At 39.0% G+C, this 17,893-nt stretch overlaps 1 protein-coding gene across 3 annotated transcripts in view; it reads left to right on the forward strand.

Annotated features, from left to right (window-relative positions):
* LOC149158456 (UV radiation resistance-associated protein) overlaps window positions 1-17,893 on the forward strand; it is a 165,617-nt gene that overhangs the window by 37,848 nt on the left and 109,876 nt on the right. The gene's annotated exons all lie outside the window — the stretch shown is intronic.

Genomic DNA, 17,893 nt, shown 5'->3' on the forward strand with positions numbered 1-17,893 from the left:
ACTATTCAGGACATGATTCAATGTTATGTGTGATTTTAGCGCTAGAAATGATATTAAACATCTTATATATTAGTTTTTTTATCATATTTATGTGTCAATGTATTTATTTTATGTTGTAGATGGTTTAGATATTAAAAAAATTGAAAAAAAATGAAAAAAATGAATATTTTTGTACCAAATGCTTTTTTCCCGATTTTTCCAATTTTTTCCGATTCGTTCCTCGCGCCGATTTAATCCTGCTCGTGCTTTTCACAACATTGCTGATTATAGTGTCAGGTCCATCAGTGAGTAGTGGCTCTCAGAGTCAGGTGGGTGGTTCTTCGGGCAACATGCAGGGCAGTCCGCAGAGCAGTTCACAGGTAGTCCACTAATGGACAGTTCACACGGTACTTCAGCATCTACAGGCACAGATTCAGGCATGAGGTCAGTTGGCAGGCCTTCAGGAGTTCAGGCTTCTGATGATGATGAGGATTCTTTCACTCCGGTGGGAGAAGTATGCTCAGGGAAGAGGAAGCCCAAGTGGCTTCAAGATACCTTGTGCGAGGCCACATCAGTTGCTGGGCCAAAGAGACAGGTTAGAGAGAGTAAACCACCTAAGCGGTTCTGTAGTTACATGGCATTGGTAACAAGCATTGTTGACTCCAAGCCTTTTAGTTATGAGGAGGCAGCGAGCCAATAGGTCTGGAGAGAGGCCATGATGGAGGAGTATTCTTCTATTATGAAGAACGATGTTTGGGAGGTAGTGTCGAGGCCTGAAGGTAAATCAGTTGTTACTTCTAGATGGCTCTACAAGATAAAGCATGCTGCAGATGGTAGCATCGAGAAGTTCAAGGCTCGATTTGTGGCGAGAGGGTTCTCACAGGTAGAGGGAGTTGACTATGAGGAGACCTTCGCTCCCGTAGCTCGGTATACATCTATTCGCTCCATTATATCGATTGCAGCAGAGATGGGTTGGAAGATCCACCAGATGGATGTGAAGACCACATTTCTCAATGGCTTCATTCAAGAGGAGGTTTATATTGAGCAGCCGTAGGGCTTTGAGGTGCATGGGAAGGAGTCCCATGTGTGCAGATTTAAAAAGGCACTCTATGGCTTGAAGCAAGCTCTTAGAGATTGGTACTCGAGGATTGACACATACTTGCAACAGTTGGGTTTCACAAAGAGTGAGGTTGACCTGAACCTATACTTCATTGTGGTGGGTGAGGAGCCTCTCATTCTAGTGTTGTATGTTGATGAATTGGTCATCACTGATGCAGAGAGACTCATTGAGGGCTGCAAGAGAGATCTTGCTTCAGAGTTCGAGATGAAGGATATCGGCTTGATGCATTATTTTATGGAATTGGAGGTGTGGCAGGAGGAGGGGCATTTCTTCCTGGGACAAGGGAAGTACATTGTGGATATTCTTAGCAGATTTCACATGGAGGACAACAAACCCATGCCTACTCCTATGATCACTAACTAGAAGAAGCTTCACGCTTCTGATTCCGAGTTGGTGGATCCTACTCTATACAGATAGTTGATTGGTTGTTTGATGTATTTGGTCAACACTCGACCAAACATATGTTTTGCAGTTAACACTATGAGTCAGTTCATGTGTGAGCCCAGGAGAGTGCACTGGGTGGCTGCAAAACACATTCTTCGTTACTTGCAGGGGACTGTGGATTTTGGTCTTGATTATAGACAAGGTGATGGACTGAGACTGGCAGGGTACATGGATTCAGATTGGGTAGGTTGTGCTTCAGATATGAAGAGTACTTCCAGGTGCTGTTTTGGGTTGGGTTCGGCAGTTGTGTTGTGGATTAGCTGGAAACAACAGTCAGTTGCATTGAGCTCAGTTGAGGCAGAGTATATGGTTGCTAGTTTGGCTAGTTGTGAGGCCATATGGCTTCACAATTTGTTTGGTCTATTTGGTCAGGGATTGAGACCTTCAGTAATTTATTGTGATAATCAGAGTTGCATAAATCTCACGGAGAATCCAGTTTTTCATGACAGGTCAAAGCATATTGAGATCAAGTATCACTTCATTAGAGACTATGTCCAAAAGGGCACTGTCAAGCTTGAGTACATTTCCACAAATGAGCAGGTAGCGGACATTTTCACCAAAGCCTTACCACGGGGAAAGCATGTCTACTTCAGAGACAAGATGGGAGTGGTGAGGAACACTTTCCTCGGTAAGAGGGAGTGTTAAAATTTGGGTACCAGAGGACAAGTGGTTCCCTAAGGCTTTGATTTTTGGCCTAGGGAAAAGTGTTCAAATTTATTTTTTACTTTTCTCCTAAAGTGACTTTATAAGTGATAAAGTCAATTTAATTTAAAAGTGACTTTATAAGTGGTAAGGTTACATTCTAATTTAAAAGTGACTTTATAGTGGTAAAGTTACATTCTAATTTAAAGGTGACTTTATTAAAGTCAATGAAGAATTAGAAAGTGAAAAAGTGACTATGGAAATAAAAGGCTAAGTGGGTCCCTTTTTTTTTTTGGTAGGTAAGCACCCAAGGGGATTTGAACTAGTGACCTGTCACAAGGAGTGCCTTAATAGTTCACCCATTCACCATCAATCCAAAGCCCCCTGGGCTAAGGCTAAGTGGGTCTTTATTTAAGTGGGTGAGTTAAAAAATAGAAAGTGAGAATTAAATGCACATTTATTCTCATCCCTAGATCTAAATGAATCTTAGCCATTAGATCTTAGGGTAACCCAAAAGGTCATTTGGAGATTAAAAAGAGAAGAGAAGAGGAAAAAATCAATTCATTCTTTCATGAGCATTTGAGAGAAAGAGAAGAGAGAGCAAGGAGAAAATTTCTGAGCAGTGAGGAAATGAAGGAGAGAAGCAAGAAGACATTTCATCAAATCTTGGCAGCAACATTTATTGGCGCACATCCTAAGGCAAAATTATACAGCAGGAGAAAGGCACAGATATCGAGGAAGAGGGATAGCACAAAAATCAAGGAAGAGGGATAGCACAAAAATCAAGGAAGAGGGACACTAGCAAGGGCATGAATTTCGAGGTAGATGTACTGCTGAAATCTGTACGGTCCATACAAGTTCTGGGCACATTTTCGAGGCTGGCCATACAACATTTAATGCTGTTTTATTGTTGTTAAAATTTCTGTTTTGGCTGTTCGCTGATTGGCACGATTTTCGAGGTGGAGTTCAAGCACGAAAATCGAGATAAGTTGTAATTTGTGGTCGCTGGAATTTTTACTGTGTATTTCAGTTTCTTTGTAAAAGCATTTTCAGAAATAAAGAAGAGTTCTCAAACTGGTTTTCCCCAAGAGTTGTAGGGGGTTTTTATAGGGTCACATTGACCAAAAATCACTGAGTTATTTTCTGTGTGTGGCTGTCATAATTTTGCTGTGTTTTATTTCTGCAATTTCAGAAGTTGTAAAATCTCTAAATTTGTGTTTTCAGAAAAATATTGTCATTTCCAGATTTTAGAATTTTTATCATGCTTGGATTTAAAACCAAATGCATGGAGTGATAAGGAAAACTGATAACCAGAGTGGGGGTTCAAATTTCTTCAAAAAAGAGAGAATTTGGCTTCCTTTTGCCAAATAAGTGTCTCCTTCTTCTTCGCTATGATTATCCTTCTTCTTCTAGGTACGTCGCACTTGTTTTCTTCCACTTGCAACTGCGGATCAAACTTGATGAGTGAGTGAGCAAATGAGGTTGAGTTCCTTCTTGTGTATAGTGCTTGGATCATCCCTTTTTAGGCCGACTTGACTGCACTTGAGGCCAACTTGGTGGAGGAGTGTTTACTTGACCAATTACATAAAAATAATAATCCTTTCTTGACATAAGAAGCCCAAGAAGGGTGTATTACATGATGACTTGGACAATGACACATGACACAAACCCTAGAAGCAAAAAATGGGTGGTTAGACCTAGTAACAAAATAAATAAAGCGTGAATCCCATGCTTATGAATAATTTTTCTTTTACAATAATTTTTCATTTTCTTTCTTTTGACAAATACATTACATCATGACTCAAATACAATTAAGAAGATCGATACTAGTTACATTTCTCAACATCAATCTAGGGTAAATGGAGTCTAGAATACAAACTATTCTAGTGTTTATTTTGTAAAGGTTCTAAATTCAAACAAAACAACAACAAACGAACTTACCCTAGCGTTTGCAATCTAGGTTCTGAATTTTTCGAATGATTAAGGAAAAGAAAAACCTGTCTTTATTCCTCAAATACTTGGAGAAAGGGTTTAGCTCAACAATGGACAATGAAGCAAATACCAAATAAACTAACTTAGTGCAACAACATACACGTCATAGAACATAAAACGAAGATAAAGCAAATAAACTAACTTACTCCACCATGCAACATCCAAGATCCACCATAAGCATCCATGAAAAGAGAGCATATCACATCATAACATCCACCCAAGAAAATCGCTCAACTAGGCCTCCATTGCATATTAAAGAAAAATATCACTAATGAAGAGTTGTAATAATCCAAGTGCGACAATGATCAAATGAGGAAATTAACTCCCTTGTTTATTGTTGGAAATTGGTAGCTTTGGTCGGTATTTTCATCGATAAAATCAAAAGAGAAAAAATGAAATTATATTTACCCCACAAGTGTTCAAGTCGGCCCCTCCAAGATCAAGTCGGCTTGCCCAAGAGACACACCCCTTCGAATGGATGAATCACTATAAATTGAGCCTATTCACTCTCCTCCAAAAGCAGATTCAGATCTCACCATGATTCTGTGGAACCATGTGAAGCTCTGAGGCATACTCTCTGTGGAACCATGCGAAGGTCTGAGGCATACTCTCTATGTGGAACAATGCAGACATGAGGCAATATTGTTTGGGGTATCATTCGAGTTCTGACCCTGAAGAAAAGGCTGAAGGTTGGCCCTCTTGGAGTCCTATGATAGATCTAATTACAGACCTCATTATGGATAGAATTGAAGGGATCTATGTATTGGATATTGGAGGGTTGGCTTGGCACTTGTGGGAGGTCATCTTGTTGGTCAATATTTGTCTATGTAATCTTGTCAAATATATGCTATTTTCATGTACAAATTGGATTGAATTGGACATTCTCTCATAAGGAAAGGTTGTTTGGTTTTCCCCCTTGGAGTGGGGTTTTCCCAAAGTAATTTTGGTGTCTCTTGTTCATTGTCTTATTGTGATCTTTACTGCTCTATGGATCTTAATGTTAATGGTTGAAATTTTCAAGTATAAGATTGGAATGTTCTAAAGAAGTCAAAATGTATCCTTGGAAGTAGTTATCAATTTGAAAATTATTCTAGTCTTGTATGCTACTAGAAAATCAACATTGTTTCAGAGCCATGGGTGAAAAGCAACCCTGATGTGAGGAAAAGGAAGCCCTAATTCGGGCCTCAAGAAGACCTAATCTCAGTAAAAGGTCAAAAGATCAAGGTTTCATTAATGAGAATGTCGAAAAGTTTCTAATCTTGTCCAAGTCTCTAATCGAGCCTCAGATCGTATCCTCTGAGCTTCTTTCAGATCATCCTCAGGAGAAGTTTGTTGAGAAATCTAGGGCATCAAGATTAGGTGATTTCTCTATTTAATGATAACTGCTTGTGAATGATAAAAGAGACATTCTCCTTAATCTTCATTTTTATCCCTTTACTTAAATTTTTAACATTACCATGAAATGACTCAAGATGTTTGAGAGTGGTTCCGACCTCATTGGATTTCATATGGAGAAAGTAGAATTTTAGATTTCCTTCAAAATTCAGCAGACTTATCAGTTTTTCAAGATTTCAGGATTGGGGGGATTGCAATGTTTCCATTGGATTTTGTCATGTATTAGGGTATGGAACTCGTATTTAATCAAGAGCACCAATCCCTCTATGTACCTTGATGTTAGTGACATTGGTTGTCGAACTCCTCTATCATGACCCTCCTAAAGATGTATGGATCACTCAAACAAAATCTTGACTTGACATGCTATGCTTTTTCTATCTTATGTTAATTCTTAGAGGGTGATATTAATGACAAAGATCCCTATACAGATCCAAAGGTAATGACAAAGATACCTCTGGATATTAATGCTTAGAGGGTGATATTAATGACAAAGATCATGATTTTCCAACAAGACTAAAAAATTAGACATTTCTCATGGCGGCAAGAGGCCCAAGGATTAGCAATAGATAATAGATTTACTTGTCTTTTCTAGTTTCTAGTAGTTTTTATAACTTTTTTTCCCCTGGAAAAATCATAATTTTATTCATAAAGAGCAAAATTACATGTTGTAGATGCTAATGAGCATATGCAATAATAGCAGGTTCTGATTTCTCAGAATCCATAAAAACTAATCTATTCTTTCCTACCTTTCTTCTTTTCCACTTTTCGCCAACCACTTGCGTTGGGAGTGGAAGATACAATAGTCATTTGATTCATATTGGTATTAGTTTGTTCTTTGCCAGAGTTCGATTCCTCTGATCCATGATTTTGTTTGCTGCCACTTACTTCTTTTCTTGTTGTGTGCTGCTCAATTCGCTGTGGAGGATTGCTTGGCCTTTGAATTAATGCGGAGCTGTCCTTTATCTTGTCCTTTTGTGCGCTGATCTGTTCATTCTGCAGATTATTGTCTGCTTTGTTTTCAGTTGTCTCTTCTTCTTCTGTTGTTTCTTCTCGGGGCTCAGTGTGTTGCCAACCTTTTGGTTTTTGAGATTGTTTCTTATTTCTTTTGGGATCTTTTTTAGCTTGTGGGCATGCACTGTGAAGGTGACCTGTTTGTTGACAGCCACGGCAATGGAATGCTGTGTTTTCATAATCTAGTGGTTGAATCCATTGTATATTGTTATGGATCATAATAATGCTGTCAGGTAAGCCTTGACTAAGATCTACTTCAACGCATATTCTGGCAAAGGTAAATATACCTCTTGTAACTCTGTCTGCATCAATCTTGAGAAATTTGCCTAGTGCATTCCCAATTCCTTCTAATACTTTGTGATGCTAGAAGTGTAGTGGAAGATTGTGTATTCTAAGTTCTAACTCATACATGCATTTTAGAAACCACCATAGTAGTGGCATCAAAACCTGGGAACCAAGGGATCATGAATAGTCCTGCATTGCCCCCAGAACATGGTCCCTCATTGAGGGCATAATCCTTATCCTTGACAGTGTCGAATTTGACAATAAAAACCCCCTCGGAACATAGATGGATATCACAGTTCATTGTCCAAGTGGAAAAAACCCATTGATGTAAAGCATCTGATTTAGGCCAAAAGCCATTAAATCTGCATATAACAGCTTTATGTAGAATTCTGCATAAATCTCATTTACCTCAAGCAAAGAGACTATCAAGGCTGGTATCTGGGATTTTTGCTCCACGATGTAGGGTCCCAGTAGTTCTGGAGGTGGCATTGGTTTGGTTTGGGCTTCAGCCTTCCCTTTGACCACATATTTAAAAGAGCCTGTTCCCTTTGTGTTGGGTCCAGAGCGTCCCCCACGCAGTCGCAGGTTGAGGATGATGGTTGAATCTGAGTCAATTCCATAGTCCTGTAGAGTGTGATTGTCCTGCAAAATATATCCTGCATATATCAAGCTTTGCATACTAACTAATATGCTTATATGCGCTTGGATTTCATGCTTTAATTCTTGTATCCGCTTCCTTTTCCAGATCCGCATGCAGACCGTCCTTCCTTGCAGAGTTCTAATAAAAATTTGTATCAGATTCGGATCTGTGGTGGGTGGATCTGTCCTTGACAGAGGTCGATCTGTTATAAGATGTGTTGGGTGTGATAGATCTGAGCAATGCGTATCCCATACCTTTGCTTGAAGCATCAGAGCTGGCCTTGCAGAGCCGTGCTTTTTGGGATCGCATAAATACTCTGTCGCCTTTTTGTCTGTTGTTTGAATGGTAGTTAGTGGGGATTTTTCCTCACCCAAATCAATAGGGCCATCATCTAACCCATTCACAACGCTTTCTTGAAGGCAATCACAGTTTTTGGCCTATTTGCGGACGACATTAAGATTGGAATCGGTAATTTTGACCCCCTCAGTGTATTGTCTCTTACAGTTGTTCCCGGCCCCATTCTGACCGAAATCGAAGTAATCGAGCTTGTGGATCTGGGCAAAAGGCCTTGTCTTGAGGCTATCCATAATTTCCGGCGCAAGATCCTTTGAAGCCGCTTCATAATTTAGCTGCAGATCAGATCTCCCTCTGTAAATCCAAATGGCATCGACCCCTTGCTCGTCGCCTACCATTTTCCAAAGCTTTCCTCTACGATCTGATCGAATTAGTACCGCACCTGTTGGATTAGTAGATCTAGGCATCGACTTCTGTTCAAGGTACTCTTCTTTCTAGGACGGATCCAGATCTGATACCAAGCTACGTCCCCCATGTCCATCGTTTGATCCATCTTGTGTTGCGATATCCCTCTGACTCTCTGCAACTACGATCAAAGCAATTCCTTGTGGAGAAATCCCTGCTATGGAGAGGAAAGGGCTATGGATCGAGAGGGTGTGAGGATTCGAGTATGCTGCATCTTGCAAACCCTGCGCTGCCACCATCACATCCACTTCCATTGTTCCTCTCCCTCAATATCAGTAGTTTTTATAACTATTGACTCTTTCATATTTATTATGATATTTTTTGTAAACAATATATGACAATTTAAGTTTGAAGTTTGAAGTTGGCAATTATAACTCATTAGCAATGAATTATGAATATGATGGTTTGTGAAAGTTGAATGTTGTTTCATTTCATTTCATTTTTTAACATTTCATTTCATGTTAGATATTATTTGTTGTAATGGTTACACTTAGCTTACAAGTACAACTTTGGTGATCAATGATGATAAATGTTATATATTGAATTTTGAAAGCTTGAAACTTTAAGATTGATGAATCATGAGACTCAATATGTTGTATGTTACTATGTTACTGACTTGTGGATGTGGTTGATGAAGATTATAACTTCTAGATGATTGTTGTTATTTGGTTCAATCTATGTTTTTTTTTTTTTTTTAATTAATTTTTTTTTATTTTTTATTTATTTCTCTTCTTCCTATTTTAATGTTTTTTTATATCTAATTCATCATTCTACATGCTTTTGTTGACATATATGCATCAAAATATAAAAAATATAAAAAAATATATATTATATAAAAAACGCTCTTGGAATCGCTCCCAAACCGGGAGCTTCTGAAAATGTTGCTCCCGCTGCCGCTCCCAAGTAACTTTGATTAGGCTCTTCTCTTTTGTTAAATTATTATCATGTTCTTCTTCATCAAAAAACTACCAAAGCATATACAATTTTTGAGACAAGAGACACACAATGTAGGCTATTAGCTAGGGCCAAAACCTCTCCCACTTGAGAGGAAAAACCAAACGAATTCTTCTTCTTATAGAGACTTCAATTGACGAACACCAAGACCAAGACCCTTGACCTATTTGCCTCTCCAAGACCAAGTCTCAAAGCTTCCTTGACGAGTTCCTTTGAGTCAACGATAGTCAACCTTCTTATTTCTTCCTCCTTCTCGACTACCTTTCAGAATTTCGGCCCCTTGATTTAGGTCTGCAATCTTCGACCCTAATTCAGAAACCCTAGTTGCAACTTCTTGGAAAGTGTCACCTTCTAGATAATGCCCTTGATTCCTTCGCTTAGGATAGAGTCTCCTTCTAGCTTAACTTGGCTTCTCTTTTGACTTGTCCTTCTCCAAATTCGGTTACCCAAGAGGACTGCAATTCTTCTCGGCTTCTTCTGCAGCAAATGATCCCTCTCTTCTTTGCACGTGTGATATCAAAGTGGCCCTAAACAGATCCAAAATCGATGCTAAAGACTTCGCTCTTCCTTTTTCTCTCTTCGCTGGTGATGAGGCTCCTTCCCAAGTGATCTTCGCACTTCTTGTTGCAGACTTGTTCTTGACCGAATTGCTTGCTTCCAAATGAGAGTCGAGCTGCCTATTTATAGTGATTTTCCCATGTATATAAGCTGACTTGACAAAGATCTAGGCCGACATGTCCTTTGGAGAGGTTTCATTATTCCTTCTTGAAGCCGACTTGTAGGAGGTGCTTGAGCTTGGTCTTGGAGGGCCTTTTTATTCTTTTAATGACTCATACAAATATGTGTTGGGAATCATGATTGCCGTTAGACCAAAACCCATAGGTTTTAGTCAACTATCACATCACCAGAGATAAGGATCCATGAGAGGCGGTTAGTCCATGTCGTGAAACACACGGGGAGCATTGGTTTATCCAATGTCCAACAATCTCCCCCCAACGCAAGCCGAGTGTGTATCAAACTCGTGACCTATGCTTTGATACCACTTGTTGGGAATCTCGATTGCCGTTAGACCAAAACCCGCAAGTGTTAGTCAATGACTCAACGATCACATCGCCAGAGATAAGGATCCACGAGAGGTGGTTAGTCCATGTCATGAAACACATGGCGAGCGTTGGTTTATCCAATGTCCAACGATATGTAACATGCCCACGAAGGGTCCTTCATACATGACATTGACTCAATTTGACTTTTATGACTTGATGACAAAACCTAAAGGTTCACAATGGGAACCTTAACTAAAATAAAATTCCTTGATCATGAAACCCATGATTCAAGTACTACAAAAATAATTTTATTTTCTTCTTTACATCAATTACATAAAATCACAATTACTTATGTCATTATGAAGACCAAACCTAGTTACACTTTTCAACACTCCCTTTTAACTAGTTAGGTATTCATAATGGTACTTGGACATTCTCAATCTGAAGAATTCTCACAAGAAGAGTTGGATTTGTAAGCCATCTGTATAGCATCATATCAACCAACATTGTCACATAGCAAGGCCTTGACTAACAACTCTATCTCTCCACAAGATTTGAGCTCAATGTTGGCGAGACCAATGATGTATAGACACTCTCATCATTGTCTCTCTCGGAACATACCCCACTCGGGTTCTCAGGGTGTGTTCCACCAGGACTATTCTTATCTCGGATTTCCAGTCCTCAAAGAATATCGGTCCTCTACGGCTATTCTTATCTTGGATGCCCTAATTCATCCTTAAAGAGCATCAGATGCCAGATGTTTACCCAATCCTCCATTCTATCTTCCCAAGTGAAGACAAGAATGATGTGTCTATCTCTCCCTCTTAATTAGGGAGGACATACCTATTCCAATGAAGGAATGTACTCATTCCTATGGAAGGAATGTACCTAAGCTCCCTCTTGGTTTAGGAATTTGCTTCCAAGTTTCTACCAAGTAAGAAACTTGTTTCCATGCTCGCTCTTAATTAGGGACCTGTAACAACTCCTTAGGTGGAGATGATGGGACAACCAGCTGCTTGAAGAACTGATCCTTACGATGTCATGAGCTTCTCTTCTTTATTCAAGAGTCTTCATGTTTTGGGACTTTTTCGTAGGGCACAGACCATCCATCACTTTCATCCATGAATTAGTCATGTCGTTATTCCTTTCATTGGAAAGTGATCCATCAGATCATATCTGGCCTTCCTTCATGCCGTGTTGCCTTCTTCATGCCATGTTTCCTTAAGGATCTTTCATCCTATTACATGGACATCAGTGGTGAAGATATCCATAGATCTTCCCTTGGCAGCTCTGCATAAGCCCATCCATATATCATTCAAAAATAAGGAATGAACAGTAAATCAAAATTATCTTTGTGATGGTCTGTTATCATGACATCTTTCGGCTTGCATCAACACCCTGCATACATATTGACACATCTCCAAAAGATATATATTGTCAAGGGTCTCTTTCTTTTTCCGGACTTCATCAGAGTCTTCATATCTTTCATGGAGATATCATAGTCAAACCTTTCAGTCCTTGGATGTTGATTGCCTTCTCCATAGTTGCATATTTCACGATCTCTTCCTTTCTTTCTTTCTTCACACATTTTCTTTCAGGAACTTCTAATCATAGTTCCTCCAATTAATTTCAACCACCTCATATTTCATATGAGGACATATTATGTTGATTTCATCTAGTCAATGTGTGACCCATGCCTTCCTGCATCTTTTCAATGGAGGAGATCCTTTCCTTTTGATCATGCTCTCGAAGTAGAGCATTTATCCATGTTATCCGCAACCATATGACATGACTCCAAATTATCAAATAAAAGCATACATACCTCATTCTTCTTTTAGGTCATCTTCCTTCAACAACTTCTGTGATTGAAAACTTCAATCCCTTGACCTGCTTATCATATCATGTATTTCTCCAAGTTGAAATTCTTGATGAAACACTTGCTCCCTTTTGTTTGGTGAATCTTCCAATGAAGATTCCAATAGAGGATCCTAAGTATCCTCATTCAATAGATGTTTCTTCTTAACTGATGTATGATGAGCTTTGTACCAGATGACTTCCCTTTTCTTTTTCCCATAAGTGCTTCAAATGAGGTTACCAAGAGCTATATTCTTTCAGAGACCTACTTCAGCTATCATTCATGCTTCCCTATGATGATGTCACGAGCCCTCGCTTCTAATGCTTCTTATGATACCATTTCCTAACATGATGCATACTATCATGCTTCTAATGGTTCCTAATAGTTATACTTTACAACAGGAAAACTTGAAAACATAACTTGAAAAGAGCTAGGTGAGGAAGACTATCTCAATCATAATAGAGATCTTTTACTTCCTCTTTCTTGGATTTCTTTCTTTTAGCTTCCTCCACTTCTTCGATGATATGGGCTTCTTCTCTTCGTCTTTTGTTATTGTTCTTCTTGATTTTAGGACAATCTCTTTTGTAATGCCCATATTCTTGACATCCATAGCATTGAATGTTAGCCATGTTCTTCTTTTTTTTTTTGAGAACTAAACCTTCCAAAATTTTCCTTTCTTTTTGTCATTGTAGCATAAGCTTGATTTTGCTCACCTGATCCTACATCAGATTTGGCTTTTAGCCTAGATTCTTCAATCTTGCATAGTGACCATAAATCTTGGAATGGAATAGCTTCTTTCTTCCCATAAATACTTGAAGTAAAGTTACCCCAGTCCTCCGGTAGTGCATTTAGTACCACTATGGTCATTTCTCTATCATACATGACTTCTCCCAAATCTTGAAGTTGATCCCTGATTTCAGATATCCTCATAAAGTATGAGGCTATTCCTTCTTCTCTTGACATCTTTAGCTTGTAGAGTTCTTGCCTTAATGAGATGACTTCTCCTACAGTGCTTACGGAATACAACTCTACCAGTTTGTCATAAATTTCTTTTGAAGTTTCTAGTTTTGATACATATGGAATGAGGGGATCCTTGATGGATTCTATGAGAATCCTTTGAGCCCTAACTTCCCCTTTCATATACTTTGCAAGTTCTTGAGCATCTTCTTTCACTGGTTTGGTGATAGATCCTTTGACATGATCCATGACCTCATTTTCAATGAGATTTAGATCTGTCCTCTTCTTCCATGCAAGATAGTTTGAAGCCCCAACCAATTTGTTGCTTTCCTTGCAAAAAGACATTTTGACAGATTCAAATGTGGACATGAATATACTTACTTGTTAAGATGCTTCTTCCACTTGATGCCTCCTTGAATTTGATGATAGTAAAGATGATAGAGAACTTCTCCTTGATGAAGATAGATCTCTTCAAGAGTGATCCTCGACTCCACAAAGAAGGAGACCACTTTAAATCTTTTGATGGTGATGTCTTTGTTGATGATGATCAATGATAACTTCTTGATAATGTCTTCAATGGTAAGTACCTTGCTTCAATGAGAGGGAGGTAGCCTTAGAATCTTGATGACAACGTCCTTGGTCTTGCTTCTCTAGAAAGGAACTTGATGTATAAGTTCTTCGACTTGAGTAAGGTCTTTGAGGTCTCTTGAGATGACTTGAGGATTCCAAGACTTCTTTATACTGTAGACTTCTTCTTGATAGATCTTGACTTCTAGATTTGCTTTGATGCCTTCTTCTGTTGAAAAGTGTAACTAGGTTCGGTCTTCATAATGACATGTAAATATGATTTTATGTAATGAGATGTAAATAAGAAAAATAAAATTATTATATTGACTTGCTTCATGGGTTTCATGAGCAAGGGATTTTGTTTTTGAGTCAAGACTCCCATTAGAGTCATTGTCATGTAATGAAGTCATGTTACACTTTGTAAAAAGTCAATTTTGTCTATGTAAAGTATCCTCCAAGAACTTGTCATCTATCCTCTTCAGGTCGGCCTACAAAGATGGAAGAACTCTCTAGATGAAGTCGACCTAACTTCAGCTATCATGTTGACCTAAATGTCATATGAAGAAGTGTATATATAGCCTACTCAGCCTCACTTAAAGGAACATAATTCAATCAGGCAACTCGAATTGAATTCGGAGAGGCAAAAGTGCGAAGAGAGGGTCAAGAGAAGTGCGAAGAAGATAGAGTGAAGATTCTTCTAGGTATTGTGAAGATAAGGTTTCTTCTGGAAGTGTAAAGATAAGGATTCTTCTGGGAAGTGCAAAGATAGGGCATCGAAGGAGTTTCTTCTGGGGCAGTGCGAAGAAGGTTCTTTTGGGGCAGTGCGAAGAAGGGTTTCTTCTGGGGCAGCAAAGGGAAGGATTCTTCTGGAGGCCGAAAGAGAAATCTAGAGGCCGAGTTTCTCTAGAGGAGACCATTGAAGACCTAGAGACTGAGACTCTCTAGAGCAAGTCAAGAAAAGGCAGTGTGAAGGATAGAGACCGAGGTTCTCTAGAAGGAGCCAAAGAGAGAAGTTCAAGATCAAGAAGAAAGTCAAGGAAGGGAATAGGTAGAGCATAAAGGTTAGTGACAAGGTTCTTGGGAGGATACTAGAGTCAAGGGTCTGTGTCATGGTCTTGGTACTTATCAATTGAAGATCTAGAAGAATAATTTTGATCGGGTTTTCCTCTCAAGAGGTGAGAGGTTTTGGCCCTGGCTGAGAAGCCTACATACTGTGTCACTTGTCTTTTATTGTGCATATTGGTAATTGTCTTGATGAAGAGAACACATTAATAAGCTAACAAAGAAAAGATTACAAGCTAAGAAGTAAAAGTATATCACAAGCAATTATCAAGCAGAGAAATCTCTTAACTCTGAATGCCCTGGATTTCTCAACATGGTATTAGAGCTTAGGTGCTGAAGACAAGAAGGGGTAGTGAAAGCAAGTAGACACACGAGAGTCGAACTTCAAAGAAGAATCAAAGCAAGTCAAAGATCACCAAGCAAGAGATCTAGATCTTCATCAAACCGAAACCCTAAATCGAAGAATACTCCAAGCAAGAGCCTTGAAATTAGCTTCAAGAAGGAAGCAAAAAGAAAGGCCGAAACCCTAGAAGCACTCCAGAAATCATACATCACCAAGGAAGTGGAAGTTCTTCAAATCTAAGGAAGATTAGATCAAAAGGCAATCTTCTCTCTATTGAAGCAAAGATTTCAAAGAAGGCAGTCTTCCCTCACCAAAGTAAGGATCTTCTTAAAGATTCAAAGTAAGAAGCAACAAGTTCGTCATCAAGTTGAAGATTCGATTTCACAAGTAAGTTCCTTGTTATTATAATCAAATCTAATAAAAATGACTTCATGTTTCAAGGAGAACCATAAAGTTGGTTGGGATATCAAACTTCCTTGAATTGAAAATAAGGATAGACATTGTCCTCAAAGTAAATGAAGCCATTGATCATGTCCATGGAAAGGTCTCCAAGCCATCCGAAGATCAAGCATTATCTGAATAGGGCTGATCTACAGCCCCTGTTCACACTTTTCAGCCCTCTCCAAACTGTGGAACAGAGCTCGATCCTCTGTCCAGACTTCTGTAGAGACCTACGGCTTAACACGAGAAAACCAGCCACAAACCACTCACAATTAATGCCCAGATTTACACTTGAAGACTCCTCGGCCTGCTCAAACAGTCATAGAAAAGACACAACATGGCCCTTTTCCTCCTTCACTCGGTTCCTAGGCTCTGCGGCTAGCTTCAGATGGTGTATTGATATGAATGTTGGTCCCTTCTCACAATTGTCTTGATGATAAGAACTTAATAATAAAAGAAGAAATAATAAGAAATCACAAGAAATTGTCATGTTAAAGAGAAATCAAATTAAAGAAACCCTAATAAGCTGCCCTATTGATTTCTCAACAAGGGTTCCCTCCACAATGATCAAGCCAATAACACCATCCAGTGACTTCCAAAATCTTTTTATTTATGAAGAAATATGACAGTACAAATTGGTAGAGTATTCCCATGCTCTAGTCTTCCAACCATACCACAATGAGCAAATGGGGGTTTATTTATACAAAAATGGGAGACAATCCCAAAGAAAAGAGAGTTGACAAGTGTGAGAATGATAATCTCAATGCTGCTCCACGAAATTCGAAGTGGCTGAGATAACCCAATACTGCTGTGCGTATGACTGATAAGTGGCAGCGTAGATCGGTGAGGGAGACAACATATGGGCAGCTGGGAGAGATCCAAAACAAGGCAGTGTATGAGCTGTCACCTGTTCTGCCTAACTGTGCCACTTCCAAGTGTTAGCCAGCTGTTACAAAGTGTTACAACAGCTCTCTATCAAAGGGCCTGTGTATAGCATCCTGGCTGCCTGTGTAGATACTTTAGGTGGCTGTGTGTTGAGTGAGGATGACAAGTGTACAAGAGTGGGAGCGAAGGGGAAGACAACACCCCACTAAACTCCATGCTATCTCAGCAAACAAATTAGTCAAACCAATCCGCATTAAATGATGAACTTTACCTTGTTTTCTCATGGAACTTGACCCCCGAGACTGGCTGTCAACTCAGCTTAGATGGCAGTCGTAAATCCCTTAACTCATGGGCTTATTTGGCCTCCAAATCAGCTCCTATCTCAGCCTTTGACTGGCCAAGTCATCCTTTGACTGGTATTACATTTGTTTGACTTGAAACATGCCTTTACAATGTTCCTGGTTTATTAATCTTCTATTTTTCCTTCTCTTTTTCCTCACTTTTGAGTAAAATTGGATTTTGGTGAGGAAATATTTAATTTTTGGATCCCAAAGTGGGTACTAGGATAATGTTGGCACTCTGAATATGAATTTTGAGTACTCATATGCCATCAACATTTCCTAGCACCACTTTTTACATTATTACATAAAAAATTAATTAAAAATTTCCGTCCCGTGGGAAATTTTAATTTAAAAATTCCGAAAAATATCTAGTCAAGTTCCGTAAGGCTCTGGATATGATCTAGCATGGTAATATACATTTACCCTAGACTTGAAGTTTAGAACTCACGCAAGGCCTAGCTATTAAGATGCACTCTAACTTTGGAGGTTATGAGTGAAAAAACTCTGGTAGTTATTCATCGCTAAAAAGCGAAAATAATTAGTCAAGTGAAAAAACACTCTAGAGTGGACTCCCTTAGTAACCAGGTCCCAAGTTGTCTAAGTCTGTTACATAAGTTCATCATGCTAGTGTCATTTTGTTACAATTCCTCTGCAGGGGTATGGAATTTGAGAGAAAAAGAGAGAGAAGATAGAGAGAGAAAAGGGGCAAAATGCCCTGCCGGACTTCTGATCTTCAAAAATTTTGCAGGTCTCTTGTCCATTGGGCAATGGGGTCTTCATTTCCTGCCATGTGCATGTGAGCAGGTAACACCCCCTATATTGTGGGTTCCTGCCATGTGCATATGAGCAGGTAACACCCCCTATATTTGTTCTATTTAGGCCTTAGGATTTTATTGAAAAAAGAGAAAAAAATGGAAAAACTAAAAAAATGGCTGAAATATGACACATTCTAACTCCAAATTTATGTGGGAGTTTATGGTGAGTTGATGACTTGGAGAAGAGAGAAGTTTTGTAACACTGTCTCAACCTTTTATTTTAACTCTTTTTAAAAAACAGGTTGACATTTGATATCTTTATTTTATTTTTCAAAAAGCAGGGCAAAATATGGTCCCACTCTTTCTCAAAGAATTGGCCATTCGTATGTTAGTCGTATTCAGTTTTTCTCCAATTCATATGCT

This window comes from Pinus tabuliformis, chromosome 5_2 (assembly GCF_031772625.1).
Source record: "Pinus tabuliformis cultivar Carrire ecotype Pingquan chromosome 5_2, CPIR1, whole genome shotgun sequence".
NCBI lineage: Eukaryota > Viridiplantae > Streptophyta > Pinopsida > Pinales > Pinaceae > Pinus > Pinus tabuliformis.